This window comes from Peromyscus maniculatus, chromosome 18 (genome assembly GCF_049852395.1).
Source record: "Peromyscus maniculatus bairdii isolate BWxNUB_F1_BW_parent chromosome 18, HU_Pman_BW_mat_3.1, whole genome shotgun sequence".
Lineage (NCBI taxonomy): Eukaryota > Metazoa > Chordata > Mammalia > Rodentia > Cricetidae > Peromyscus > Peromyscus maniculatus.
Window position 1 is genome coordinate 30,914,838 of NC_134869.1, and position 11,116 is coordinate 30,925,953.

General features: G+C 36.6%; 1 long non-coding RNA gene across 1 annotated transcript; it reads right to left on the bottom strand.

Annotated features, from left to right (window-relative positions):
- Positions 1 to 3,151: 3,151 nt before the first annotated feature.
- LOC143269331 (uncharacterized) lies at positions 3,152 to 8,069 on the bottom strand. Its single transcript, XR_013045727.1, has 2 exons — positions 7,959 to 8,069; positions 3,152 to 3,363 (listed from the first exon to the last, which is right to left on the bottom strand). It is a non-coding gene; the product is annotated as an uncharacterized LOC143269331 (long non-coding RNA).
- Positions 8,070 to 11,116: the final 3,047 nt, after the last annotated feature.

Here is an 11,116-nt window from a genome sequence, read left to right on the forward strand (position 1 = left end):
ATACTGACCACAGTTTCCCCTCCCTCCTCTCATCGTGTTCCCTCTGCCCCCACTCCCATCTACCCTCCTCTCCATCCACTCCTCCTCTGTCTCCATTCAGGAAGGGGCAGGCCTCCCATGGGCTTGAGCAAAGCATGGCACATCAAGGTGAAGCAGGACCCAGCTCCTCCCCGTGCATCAAGGCTGGGCTAGGTAATTCAGCAAGGGGAACAGGTTTCTGTGGTGATATTTCATTTGTGCTGTAATGTGGTGATATTTTATTTGTGCTTTAATAAAACTTGCCTGGAGGTCAGGGGGAAAAGGCCAGCCATTTTGAGTAAACAAGAAGTCAGGCAGCATGCGCCCTTAATCTGATCACTTATCAGGCAGGGTCTCTGTGAGTTCAAGGGCACACTAGGGAACAGAGTCAAGCGTGGTGACACATGCCTTTAATCCCAGTACCAACCATAGAGGCCTGGAGGTTTGTACAGACAGACAGTGACAAGGAAGTGAGGTAGCTGGGCTAAGAGCCAATGAGAGGGCAGAAAAGCAAGGCAATACAGGTGTGGGTAAGACGGGAAGTAACTCTCATTTGGAAGCTGCAGAGTTGGTGAAGTAAGGTCGGCTAGTTGCTTTCCCTATTTCTCTGATCTCTCTAAGGCTCCTATATTTGGCTCTGTGTTTTTTCATTAATAAAACCTTCTAAGATTTGTGTTACAGATGTCCAAAAGGCAGCTAAGTGCCGGGGACAGGTCCCCATCTCACTGCTAGGAGCCTTACAAACAGACCAAACTACACCACTGTCAAAGACATTCAGAGGGCCTAGGCCGGTCCCATGCCTGACTTCTTAGGTGACAATGACCTTAACATAAAATCTCTACAAACAGAAATGTAGCGCTTTCACATCTTTGCGTGAATGGAGAATTCACGTGACGTTTATATTTATCAGGACCGTTCCTGCTGATAAAATCATCACAGACGAGAACTGATGTGATGGGGAGGGCGGGTGGAGAGGTGACAGGTGACTTCTGCAGAGGACTTGGCTGTCAAAACCGTAGGCGTGGAGGAGCACTGTGTTCTGCTCCCTCCAAAAAGATTTTCCAAGGCATAAACTCTAAATGTTGTTCATTTAGAGATTTTATAATTAGACAGATAACTCCTTATATGTGGGAAGTTCTACAAAGAAAATACCATTGGTCATCAGGTGGTTCTTAGATGTATAGGTGAGGACCAGGTCCTTAGTAAGGGAATGTATTTATTGTGTTTTTTTAACCTATAATTTTTAGTGTGTGTGTGTGTGTGTGTGTGTGTGTGTGTGTGTTTCCATATGTTCTCAAAGCTGGAATTACCAATGTCTGTGAGGCACAATGTTGATATTGGTTCTGTGAACCTAATCTGGTTCTCCAGAAGAACAGGAAATACTCTTAACCACTGACCCATCTCTCCAGTCCCAAGGCCATCATGTTTGCCACCTTCCACATTTAAAAGAAGAAACTGAAGAAAAACTTACTCTGCCACCACTGATAAAAAAAAAAAAAGGATTGTTTATACTGACAGACAGCACTTGAAATCAAACTATTCAACAACAAATATTTATTGAGCACATTCTTTGTTTCATATTTATCTAGTACTTCAGCAACAGATCTTCAGGCTTGCTGGTTTCCCACATGTCTATGAAAAACCGCTAAGTACAATTCCAGAAGGCACTGGCATCTTTTAGTGGAAAGTTATGCTCTGTGAGTTTCAACAGTTAGGAAAAGTAGCCTGACGAACTCTGGCCTCCTTTCTATGCTTTGAAATGAATCCTTACGCTAAGGTGATAGTCATTTGCAGTCATTGGCGATTGATTCTCCTTATTCACTTTTAAGCGTGTTCACCTACCAGGCTCACTACCATCACTAATTCTGTGCACTTACCAAACCAGGAAAATATGTCAGCTAAGAGCAATATGCCCAGTGTGCTTGGCACTTCCTGCCATCTGCTGCCGAGTTCTTTTCGGTCTCTCCTACCTGGTTATAAAAGTCAAGTAGAGATAGTAGCAACAATCTCAGTAGATTTTTAAAAACTGCATTGACTTGTTAATAATTTGGTCTTTTGCAACCAAATCTTATTAAAAAAAATATCCTTCTGTTATTAAATGACAGTATTTGTGTTTGTGAGGAGAGAGGTGGGTCAGATCAAAGTGTGCTCAGTGTTAATCCTTGATTTGTCATTTATTAGAAAACATGCCCCCCCCAAAAAAAGATAATGGTTTCTAGTTGCTGTGTAATTGGGGAAAGGTCATATACAACATCCTTACCACACAGCAGCTATGTCTTAAATGAGCTGGAAATCAAAAGAAAGTCCATCCTTTAACTAGCTTGGAATATAATTGGTAATACATGAAGCAGTGTGTGTGTGTGTGTGTGTGTGTGTGTGTGTGTGTGTGTGTGTGTGTGTGTGTGTCTGGAGGGGGGGTCAGTACACAGAACAACATAAAATTTCACCAGATGATTGATGGTGATAATAAGTGTTGGAGAACTTTAAGAAGCCTGTGTATAGGATTCAGTGACATTCATAAGCTAGTGACCTTTTCTCAGCCAAAGCACCATGACGTAATTTTCTTTGTCAGGTCCTCGTTTTTTTTTAAAGTGTTTCTTTTCATTTTTTGAGATTATAATGTCATTACATCATTTACTTCTCCCAATTCCCTCCCAGCCCTTTGATCTAACCTTCCTTGCTCTCTTTCAAATTCATGATGTTTTTTTTTTTTAAATTCACACACACACACACACACACACACACACACACACACACACCTGAATACAAAAATACAATTTGGCACATCTTCTTGATGGCAGTTCAGACAGTATACTAGCAGTGGCTATTAGTGTTTAAAAAGCCCATTGCAAAAATTGCATGACATGTTCAGGCTAGAACTGCACAGACAGAAAATGCTGTTTCCATCAGAACTAAATGCACTTAAGGTCTGCCGACAGTGAGTAGGAAGCACAACCAGGTAATCTGTGCCCCAAATACTAAATAGAGATAAGTATACTTTTCTGCACAAATGGATTGATAACATCATTGATTTGAAATAAATTACGTTGTATGGAGCTACTTATTAATCTAAAGAAAACCAATAGTGGCTAAGAATAAGCGGTTTACCAATGATTTCCTGAGCAACTTCACACCCTGGTGCTAGTGTTGAATTTAATGAAAGAAGGCCAAGGAAGCCCTGACAATTGAAACATGTAGCTTAGCTGCAGGGCAGAGAGGGGTCGTACTGGGCTTTCTCCAAGCTGTTTCACAAGAACATCTAATAGTCACAGGAAACACCGCAGGATTTGTTGCTTCCACGTTCCTGGTCATCTCTTCATCCTTGCCCTCCTACTGTCCCAGAGGCTGAAGAAACAAATATGTGTCCATTAAACACTATGTCTATCCTTTAATACTCATTTAGTTATTTAGAGATGTCAGGCCACACTCATATCTATTTTCAATGATTTGTGCTTGACTATCCTAAAATTTTGAATATGTATTTTGAAGACATAACCACATTTCTGAGCTATCTGGGTGTGGGACTTTAAAGAAGGAAGCAGAAAATTCACCCAGTGCCAAATCACTTTAGAGGTACTAGGTGAGTAGAAATGCAAAATGTTTGGCTAGAATAATTAAATCTTTGGTAGAAAAGGAACTCTAAATCTTGAGAATCTGGATTTGGTTTAAGAAACCAAAATGAAGTGTTTGGAACTAAGCCTTGAAGATTATGAGTGACAGAGAAGCAATGTAATAAATTTCTTGTTTTTCAACCTGACCTGCAATTCATCAACTTACATCTAATATGTTTATATAAGTCTGTCAAGAAAGATATTGGCATTTCCAGAACTCTAAATTAACGCACCAGGAAATAGGGAGTATTTTATGAGTATGTAAATTGGTTTGTACACAATGTGCTCAGGGACAGAAGACCAAGTCGGCAAACTTGAATTACTCATCATCTCTTTTAAGGCTGAGTCATATGAGAAACAAACCATGTACCAGGGGTCCTCAAAGGAAGTGAGTGCTGTTTTTTTTTTTTTTAAATATATGCCTGGAATAGATGAATCACCCCTTCTGCTAAAGGAAATCGGTAGTTGTAAGCTATAAACACATTGAACAGATGGTAAAGAGGCTTAGAAACCTAGAGTTCAAAGGTGGTGTGACTCAGAAAAGTGGAATGAAAAAGAGCTAATGAAATGGAGAGCATCCTTTTTGAATAGGTTGACATGCTTGTAGCAATGACTCAAAATAAGTGGAGAGATTGATAATAATTAGAGAAGGAAGAAATGGTGGAAAGGAGGGACAAAGAGAGAAAGAGGGAGCGGGAGGGAGGGAGAGAGGGAGAGAGGAAAGAGGGGTCACCAGAACAAAATGGGAAGTGAAGGCTGAGGGTCAGTTGGAAAACAAATCCCTAGCATGTGTTGGTTCCTGCTTACCAATCAGAAGAGCAAAAGTAAAACAAAACAAAAACAACAACAACAACAACAAAAGCAAATGAACAATAAAAGGAAAACCAACTGAAAGCTCAGAGTACCATGAAACCAAGGCAGTTCTCTGTGGAAAATCCATCCAAGCGTGTGTGAAGCAAGCTAGAGTGAATGGGAACTAGCAGAAATAACAGAGGGGTAACTTGCACTTATTAAGAAGGGAGGCAATAATAATTTACAAAGGCAAATTTTCAGTAGTTTGAAATGAATTTCATTATAAAGTGAATTAAATAAATGAGAAAATATTAAGGAGGCTGATCGTGGCAGTAATGGATTTTTAAATTTTATGAAACGCAGGGATAATTAGGTCAGAAATTTCAAGTGGAAATTGAGTGATCATCCTTGGAAATGCAAAATAGTCACAGAGATGAAACCCAGGATATTATTAAAGTCTTCAGATAAATACAATCATGGCACAAAATAATAAGCTTTCGTTTATCATCTCAAATCTTTATAAGATAGAATGAAAATGCTTTTGTAGGAACAAAAATAAGTATGATAATTTTTATGGTTGCTGAATAAAAAACACTTGGAAGTAAGCTAGGTTTGAAAAGTAACCTTTGTTTTTCTTTTAGGTTTGAAAGTTGTGAAACTAATTTCCGTGGGTATAATTCAAGAATGCAAATGTTTGCAATGTTTGGTTCGGACTCGGTTCCTAATGGGATGTCTTCATCAGAGCCCTCCCCTGAAGGCTCGGGTACCTGTGTGACTAAAAAAAGCAGAAGAGTGTAGGAGCCAGAAATGACAAATGAATCCAAGGAAAGGTCTTCCAGACACAAACAGGACTGATACACACATGAACTCAGAAAGACTGTGACAGTATGCACGAGACCAGCACAGGTTCAAGCCAGACAGGATACCAGCACCAAAATGGGGAAATTTTCATGAGATCCCTCCTCTAGTCAAGAAGCTATCTATAACTGATACACACTGACAAAGGAAAAAAAATGTTTTCCCAATGGAATCTTGCTGGATATTTTAAGCACACCTTTGGGCAAGTTCCTGCCAACAAATGGCTGGCCCAAACAAAACTAACTTGAAAGTATTTTTGTAGAGTTTCTGTCTCATTTTGCTTCTTTTTTTTTTTTCTTCTTCATTGATCTTTTGTGTGTTTATTTTGATTTTCGTTTTTGTGGGCTGTGATGTGTGTGTGTGTGTGTGTGTGTGTGTGTGTGTATGTGTGTGTGTTGTGGTTTTTGGTTATTCTTGTTTAGTTTTGTTTTGTCTGTCTGGTTTTGTTCAATGACAGTATGCTTTGGGGTGGAATAGTGTTCCCAACTCCCTTCTCCACGCTGGTGTTTAGTCTGGCTTGGAATTGGCATGGGTTTTGTGAGTGCTGTTGCAATCTCTGAGTTTATATATGAAGCTGCTCTGCTGTGTCCAGGTGATAAGGTTTCCTTATAGACACGCACAGCTTCCTGCTCCTAAAATTTCTGCCCTCATCCTCTGCAGTAATCCCTGAGCCTTTGGAACAGAGATGTGGTATATACGTTCACTTTGGGGTTAAATATTCTGCAGTCTCTTTTTCTGCACCTTGACCAGGGTCACTCTGTTAATCACTATCTGTTGCAAAGAGAAGCTTCTCAAATTCAGGTGGAGAGATACATTGATCTAAGGTATAAGAGTGAGTCGTTAGGGGTCTATGTAGTACTAGGTTCACTCAGCAGTATAATAGTAGTGGGTTCTCTACTAGAGCCTGTGATCTCTCTAGTCATAGGATCCCAGGCTGACAATGGTACCAGATATGGAGCAAAAGACTACACGCAAACATAAATTGGTTAGTTATGCCAATGATGTTTGTATCACTTTTGAACCATTGGGCATAGCTTCCTAGACCACCGATTCTTGTAGCTCTCATGGTTAACAGGTACACATTACAATTATTTTTCTCCTTTAGTAGCTTGTATTTAGACATTACAGAATTATTAAAGCTAGACCATAGGGAAGTAACATGCAGGTCTGTACCAGCTTGATTTCACTGTGTTCTATGACTCAAGGGTACAGTGTCTTCAGTAATTAGGGTCTTACCATCAAGTTCTAGAGGGTCACCATGAGCAATGGCAAAGGCCTGTAATGTTTGAGTCGGATCTTTGGGACCTCAGTGGCTAACAACTCCAAAAGAAATAACTGGTTTACAGTATTGGGATTTTTATTTCTTAACCTGTTGTGATTCAGGCTTTAAACAATGCAGGGTAGTTAGCTCTTATGGAAGAAAACATCTATCCTAAGGTGAGAATAGGAAATGAAGGGTATTTATGAACATGAAGGTTCTGAGAGGGCTAATGAACTAAAAAAGCAGAGCTTGTACCAAAGCTACTGGATCACAGCAATGCTTCATGTCAGCTATAGAGCATTTGGGGCCTCAGGATTCTTTATCTTCTTGCTTGTAAGTCAGACAACCAGTGCCAGTGAGCAAGGTCCACTCTTAAAGTGTAGAAACTGAAAATACTTAACAGAAGACGTGTGCATCAGCTGCATGGACAGTCTGAGGGAAGAATCCCGATTCTACAAAACAGACCAGCAAAACTAGCATAGAAGCCTTTCCACCATGCTCCTCTAAGGGAATGATGCTGTGGTTGGAATGATGTGCAGAGAGCACTGATATATAGGCTCTCCTCCGGGCAAGAGCTTCAAAACATGTATTATTCAGGCTGATGCCAGAATCCACAATGCTCATTACACACATTTCACTGTAGTGGAACAAACAGCGCCTATAAGAAGATGCTGTTTTTCATATGACAAACTAAAGGTGCATTTTGCTTTTTTTTTTTTCTTTCTTTTCTGTCTTCTTTAAGAACCTCCAATACTATTTAATAGGAGCAGTTGCATTTCGGGAACCAGCTCTTATTTTACTTCCCTTAAGGGCAGGGTTTTCTTTAAAGTGCTAGACTAGGTCTCCAATGAAGGACACACACACACACATTAATAGAATCTCTGACGAATGTGTGAAGAATTTCTTCAAATGTAACCATGGTTTCATCATTGAACATTTCTATTGTTGGTTCTCTATTGTGTTACAGAAAGGCAAACAGCAGGACTTTTTTTTATGTCAGGATAAAATGAATGTACAATAACAGGATATAATACAAAAGGAAGTATTCATACTTCCTTTCATGTAAGTATAGATACTTTTTTTAATTTCTGAAGTTTTTATGCATTCTTAGGTCAAGCTACGACTCTGATTCACAGGCTATGGTTGACTGTGGAGAATGAAGGGCTAATGAAATACCAAGGCTAACTGTCGGAATTGATGCTGGAATACTGTGATGACAGCTGCTACTCAGAGGAAGAGATAATTTTTCTTGAATTCTGTTCCCATAAATTTATTGTTCAAATAATATGATCCTGCAAATATGGTACCAAACAGCTTAATTACCAGACTTAGATTATTTATCTGTTTAGATACTTCCATTGTCTGATTACTTCATTTAGTGAAAATAAAGAATGCCAGTCTGTGGCAGAAATACCTACATGAAAATGACAAAATGTAACCTTAATTCACTCAATGGCAGAGAAATTTCAAGGTGGACACCAGCTTCATAGGTATTTCCATGTTTTGTGATTGGAAGATATTCATGCTCTGAAAAAGAAAGCATGGAATAAGAAACATCAACTACTTTTGTCAATAACACAAGACAGTATTATGTGATGAAGAAGCTAAATTGTGTTGATATTGTCAATTGATATTGTTGATAAAGGTCAAGTAATTGATTACATTAATTATTGCAATGTGAAGTAGAAATGAAAAAACTCATGGACTAAAACCTTCAAAGATCATAAGTTAATCTGTATTTGACCAGTCAGTCAAACAATGATACATGCAGAGAAGATTTTGTCAATAATTTTCCTTATCCTCATAAATATGTTCAAAATGTTTATAAACAAAGAACATACTTTGCTCTTTAGAATGCTATATGAAGAACCCAGTTAGCTTTTGATTAGATTATCAAAAACTTGTATGCATTCTACATAGAAGAATATTTTAGTGATCGTCTGATCACCTATGTAGGCACATATAGATCCCAGAAAGAGATTTAAAAATTTTAGAGCACAGTCAAACTACAATGAAACTTTCATGGCTACTTTTTAAGTAATTCCTGCTCTTGATAAATGTTCCTAAAATATCAGAGATGTAGATCATAAGATCAAATATTTTAACTGCATCTTGAGTCAGTATAAAAATTTTAAAAGTCATTTCATACCTACAGTTTTTCTATAATGATTATTGATTTTTAAAAATTCATAATGGGTTCATGGAGTCATGGCATATATTATAATAGGAAAGGTCCTTACTATGATAGTCACTCATTCCCAAGTTCTTTCTAAGAGAGCATTTATCTCCAAAGAAATTGGAGAGTTCTCATATGTTTCAATGTATTATATTTTCTATTACAACTTATCTGATCATTTGAACATAATAAATCTCATTTTATTTTTTTCCAAATACATATTCCAAAAATATACAAAGAGCCTACTTTCTCGTGCTGTTTTTCAAAAAATATATGTAGTTTCATGTCTTGTTAAGTTATTTCAAAGTAGCTTCCCTCTTAACAATGAAAAATTTAAATCTGTAAAAGTGGTAGTACCCAGTTTAAAGCTATCATTTAACATGATGGCTTTTTAATTTGGTTTCTTTTCACAATGATTAAATTGTAAAGTGCACGGTCAGAATGACTCTCGATGTGAAAAAAAATTGTACTTGCAGTGATATCATTTAAGAATTGATTCATCTTAGAAAACTGACAACATAATGGATATGATGTCATTAACCTTGAAATCAAGGCCTATAAATAGCCAAGGTTGACAAGGAACAAAGGTCACCAGCTGAAAGGTAACCTCAACATTCTGATCTAATCTCTAGAGGACAAACTATATAATGTCTAATCATTACCAGATAATTGTAAATTAGTCTACACTGAACCAGCTTGCCCATCTTTCCTTCTTTGAGAGGTAAGTAGCTAAGCAAAGGTGCATTCTATTAGACTTGTTGATAGCCACCTGGAGCATATCCACACACTTTTACAGTCTCTTAATGAATTGATATTTTGATCATCTTCTCTGGATGTGTCAATATGGCTAGTCTTCCTAAAATGCCTTTCATTCTCTAAGCTAAGGTTTTTAACTAAAACTTTCAAATAGGTAACATCAATGCAATTCTGGAAGCCTGAATACTTTCCTAACCTGAGTAACTTAAATGTGTTTTCGTGTGATAGAATAGGAATTAATTAAATGCCCTGAAGGATCTTCAGGGAAGAAGAAAGTACAGCAAAAATATATTATTCCTATAAAAAGTAAATAAGTAAGTAAAAATACTACCTGGGAAACTTTTCAATTATTGTGAATTTGTAATGTAATATCTAGCAAGATTTACATTTGTATATCATCCATACAAATGCAGTTAGGAAATAATAGTTCCCATTTAAAGAAATATAGGAAATAGAGACAATAACTAAAATGATACAGAAAAGAGACTGAAGAATTATGTAGTGAATGGGTATAGACCATCTTATGGAATAAGAGATTAGTAAATGAAAACTCAATAGCTGCATTCTAATTTTATACTGAAAGGATAATGACATCTTATTAGGTAAATTTTCAGTTATTTTGTCAATTTAAAAATATGCATTGTCTCTCATATACAGTTTAAACTTATATTTAACATATAATCATATGGAGATTACTCATTAACGTAACATTAGATTGTTTGATATAAATATAATACCTTTTCTGAAATGAGAAAAATCATAAATTAAACATTTAAGTCCTTAAAATATTATAAATCTTTGATATATAATGTGATGATATTCTTAAATGTGGTCTGATACAAGTATTGAATACATGATTTGTAAAATTATTAATTAAAAGGTATATTTTCACATTAGTGGAAAAAGCTTCTATTTTTAATACTAATCATTTAAGATCTCTTTGGTGGTAATTATAAAAATCTTCTTGGGACACAGATTATAATCATTTGAGGGAAATTACATCTTATAAATATTATCCTGTGAAATAACTGATCTTAATAGCTAATGTTTTACTTAGGATTTTGAAAACAATTCCTTCTAAGGAAATACAAGATCATAACTCTGGTAGATGGAGATAGTTTCTCATGATTGCTATTCTTGATCATGGAAGTTGACCTATGATGATTGCAATGTTCCATCGCATAAAAGATCATTTGGTGAGGTGAAAGGGTAAAAAAATTAAAGTTAGTTCAATATAGAGAAATGCAGACAAAAAGGTAATTCAAGTGAGTAATTCATGTTTACATACTTAATACAGAAAATGCCTCACTCACTTTTTCTTTCTTATGTCCTAGTTATCATCAACTGTGTCGAATTATTAGTGGGCTAGTTCATCACACACTTCTTATACCATCAAATAAAAATAACATTTTAGAAGAATTTGATTAAAAGTTTATTTTGGTAAATCATTTAAATAAAGACTAAAAGTTTATTTTGATAAATCATTTAAATGAAGACTGAGTAAGGTTATTGCTTAGGGTCATAATCATTGTGAAATATGTTGTGTCTGTCACTGTAAAAATTCATTTAATGGATCATTGATTCCTTTAAATAAGATGGTTTCAAAGATCCAACCCACACAAACAACACTAGAATAATATTAAT